Here is a 4435-nt window from a genome sequence, read left to right on the forward strand (position 1 = left end):
CCTCCTGCCGCCGCCAGCTTAGCAGGGCCAAAAAATCTTGTTGTATTTTTAATCTGAATCAAATATAGAATGTTTGCCCTGTGGAAGCCTAACATACCTGTTTTTCCTCAGCGTAAGGCAGGTACCATAAGATCGCAGGGGCTGGTGCCAATGGGTCAGTGCCATCCTCTCGCCTCCCTCTTGCCAGTTCATGGGAACAGGGGCTTTGGGCAGACTCCCACTGCACCTTCACAATGGACTGTTTCTAGAAACCGTGGATGGAATACAGATTTCAGCTGATAGAACTAGGAGCTATGAAAGTAGTTTCTGTCCTCTTAGATTGAACTATAATCTGTTTATGAAAGCTTTTGCAATGCTTTCTTCTTAAATGGGTTTTGGCCATATATTGTCAAACTGCTGACTTCTTAAGTTAAAATGACAACAAAGCATCTTTTATTAAAGGGGGAGATCTTCCAAAATGATATATCCAGTCATGTGAGAATGTCTTATATAAGGACTTAAGTTATTTTCCCAAACCATTTTCAAGGATTGACTATAATGTCATTCATAATGTATCACTGAACAGGAAGAAAGTTGGGGAAATTCTTTGTCTATTTTCACCTTTGTTTAAAGAAAAAAAAATGTAGCCAGATTGGAAGAAGAATTACTGTTTTACATGTTTATAGAAATCCTGATGAAACTTCTAACACTGCTCTATATTCTAAATGACTGTAGGTACCAACTGCAAGCATTTCTGTGGAGGGTAATCCTGCTCTTAATCGTGTAAGATGGACCCAATCTGGAAGAGAGATTGCCGTGGGTGATTCCGAAGGACAGATTGTTATATACGATGTGGGAGAGGTATGGGGCTTGCTGCCTGTAATTTTGACACATTTATTTAGCAGCATTGTACTGAAGGCATCTTTATGGTTAAACCTAGGTTTTTGAAGTTCATGAATCGTATAAACCATGTGGTAGTAAAGATAAAGCTGGCTTTCCGCCATACTTAACATTTTTCTTTCTGAACTGAGTATTCTTTGTCTCCATGCAGCAGATTTTGAGGATAGTAGAATATAGTGGTGGAAGCACCTTGTTTCTTGAAGTTGGCTGGAATTAGAAGTTCTTTGGGCAGAAGAAGAAATTGGGAGTTATAGATGGATTGGGGAATTTTCCAGAACTGATATGAGATACCAGTATCAGTGTTTTGTGTGTGTATTTTATTTTTTTGTATTTGTAGATTTGTTTGGGCCGGGTAGAAGAAAACAAAAGTAATCTCTTGTGCAGGGTGTCTGATGACTGTGTGAAGCATGCATCTTGAATCTCTAGCCCTGATGTAAAGCCGTCATAATTGAATCCAACAGGAGCAGCTGCAGCACTCTCATCCGGAGTCTAGCTGACTGTACACAATACCCGGACTGAGTCCCTCCTTTTTAGCCCTGATGCTTTAGTCACTTTGTTGCTGTGCTTCCTGATCCCCATGTTTTGTAGATACCTCCTGGCCTCTAGCAATTAGATCTGGAAGGAGGTAGATTGAATCCTCTAAATAGCCAACTGGACTAGCTGTGCAGATGGAATGTTCTGTACTGGCGCTGTCCTCCATAGGAGCCACTGGCTGCATGTGGCTATTGAATACTTAACATGTGACTAGTACACCTGGGGAACCAAATCTTAAGTTTTATCATTTTAATTAATTTAAATGTAAACACTCACATACGGCTAGTAGCCCTCCTATTGGATAGTTTACATTTAGCAACAGGTGGCACATCTGTTTGCCATACTGAGTGGTTCATGCCCTCACATGGTCATGCCAGAGCCCTGTGATGTTACAAAGGAAAAACCATCAGAAATGTTTGTCATTGGGCTGCCTTTGTGAGCAAAGGCATCACAAGCCTCTTTCCCCTTTTGCTGCTGGTATTAATAGAATACTAAAGTGCTAAAATAATACACTTTGGATAAAGAAAATAAGATATCAAGAAAAGTTATCTTACGCTCCAAACTAAATGGCACACTTATAAGAAACCAGCTGTTAAGAACCATGGTTCGAAACTCTTTCAGACTAGTAATAGTGCAAGAATAAAATTTAAAAATTGAAAGGAATTCCTCCCCACCAGCAAAATCCCTTAGATACTACATAGGAGTTGGATTTACAAAACATAATTGTTTTTCTCTTTCGCATCAGTGGTAATATCAAAGCCATTGCTGAGGCTGTCATAACTCACTTCACAAACACTGTCTTTTGTTTTGAAATGTTGAAATCATTGTTATAGTCCCTGTAATTACAGAAAGGCCATTTGGGTCACCTATTACTTTTTAATAGAAAATTATTTGAAAACAAACTGACTAATAGTGGGTAAGATGATCTTTTCTTTCAGTGAACATAAAACATTGTCTTTCTTTTAACAGCAGATTGCTGTCCCCCGCAATGACGAATGGGCACGGTTCGGCCGGACACTCGCAGAAATTAATGCAAACCGAGCTGATGCAGAGGAGGAAGCTGCCGCCCGAATACCTGCCTAGTTCCTGAAAAGAGGAGGGTAGCCTTAATGGATTTGGGGAAGACTCTTAAGTAGATCCTAAGACCATTTGCATGCTTCTGTCTAAATGATAACTAAAGGAAACTTCGTGGATTAAACTGTGGATGTAATGCAGCAAAGCAAACCTCACAATGTTCCTTTTTATATAACGAGCATCTTGTTTTGGATTTGTGTCATTTTTAATACAGCTGATTAACTTTACAGAGTGCAGCTTTTCTGAATTCTAATACACAGGTGTATATTTGGTATTAGTTACTCTTTTGAATTCTTTTCAAACACTATATACAGTTATTTCTAAAGCACAGATTAAATAAGTTCTGAATATATGTTAAGTTTCTTGAGTAACAAAGGCCATTAAGAATCCTGGAATTGCTGGTTACTAGGTGAGTGAACTTACTGTAAGAAGCAAGAGGACCCGAGTGGCCCAAGGAGTAAACTATAATAAATATTCTAGTGCTCCACCCATTATCTCCTATTTAAAGTCAAGGACCAGTGCATCTATCCTTCAGCTGCTGTGATTTTGAGTCACACTTTTAGATTCTTTTTTTTTTCCTTTTCTTTTTTTTTGGGGGGGAGAGGTTTTTGCTACAGGGTGTGTGCGCTCGCCAGACAGACAGAGACAGACAGAGAGACAGAAAGCGAGAAATCACCCCCCAGGGGGGACAGCCACGCCTCAATCCCTTCTCCTCCATTCTCCTCTCGGGACGTTGGGCACGCACGCACATGCACCCGGTGTGAGTTTAAGCCACTGGGTCCAGGACTCGAACCGCGGTAGACTATGTGGGAGTCCAGCAATATAGCCATTACGCTAACTGCTGGTCCCACACTTTTAGAGTCTTAACACAGATATGAACTGATTTAAATCTTCAACCTTCAACCAGAATGATTCTGAATTTGCTAAATCTTAACACCTTAATTTGAACCAAAAGAAAGAATGAGAGCACACACACTTAGGTAACTAGTTTAAATTGGAATCCAACCGAACAAACCAGAACAGCAAATTTTCTCAGATCTAAATCCAAACCAAATTTCCAGACACTATGCACATATAACGCTGGGTAAACTATCTGTGGCTTTAGCAGCCCTTATTAATTAGAAACTCCTGTCTTTCCTCTGGGAGCTTAGCTTCTAAGAATCTTCCAAAGTATGTTCTCACCTGAGGTTGGGGAAATGGCCAGAATTTTAAAAAAATTAACTTACACCCAGTTATGTTTGATTCTGAGGAGAAAGATGACGTCACTTTTCAAAAAGTAATTCTACAATTATCAACATCATACCCTCCAAGTCATAACGTAAAAGTAAGTGACAAGAGGCTGTGGTTAATTGTGAAACCATCTCAGTTCTCACCTGAGGTAGACTAATGAAAACTGACTAGAGAGAGCGAGAAATCCTAACCTGATTAACAATGACACTGCCTCACAGTTTACACAAAATATTTAGATTCTTATCCAATGGCTAAGAGATACTTAGAAAAATAGTATTCACATAAAAAATAATTCTTAGAAATCCTTAGATTATTGTTCACACAATACAAGCCTATGTTTATGTCCCATGAGGGCAAAAGCCCTTTATCTTTATATCCAGCACAACACTTAGTGTAGTTGTCTAGTGCTCAGGAGATCAAGGAATAATTACTGAATGAATGAGGTTGCTGAGATCCATAAACCATCCTGGTTATTGGCAAAGCTTAAGGGCCAAGATACTTCTTTTCTTTTCTTTTCTTTCTTTCTTTCTTTCTTTCTCTCTTTCTTTCTTTCTTTCTTTTTTTTCTTTTCCTTTTCTTTTTTTTTTTTTTTTTTTTGAGATACCTTTGTTACAGGGCACATATGCTTGCTGGTGAGACAGGGAGAGAGAGAGACAGAAAGCAAGAAATTACCACCTGTCTCCACAAAAGGAGGTATGGCCACTTTGCAACCCATTCT

At 39.2% G+C, this 4435-nt stretch overlaps 1 long non-coding RNA gene across 1 annotated transcript; it reads left to right on the plus strand.

Annotated features, from left to right (window-relative positions):
- Window positions 1-678: 678 nt before the first annotated feature.
- Window positions 679-2830, plus strand: LOC106736341 (uncharacterized). Its single transcript, XR_001371386.2, has 2 exons — window positions 679-840; window positions 2383-2830. It is a non-coding gene; the product is annotated as an uncharacterized LOC106736341 (long non-coding RNA).
- Window positions 2831-4435: the final 1605 nt, after the last annotated feature.

Source organism: Tupaia chinensis, unplaced genomic scaffold (assembly GCF_000334495.1).
Source record: "Tupaia chinensis unplaced genomic scaffold, TupChi_1.0 Scaffold000001_1, whole genome shotgun sequence".
NCBI lineage: Eukaryota > Metazoa > Chordata > Mammalia > Scandentia > Tupaiidae > Tupaia > Tupaia belangeri.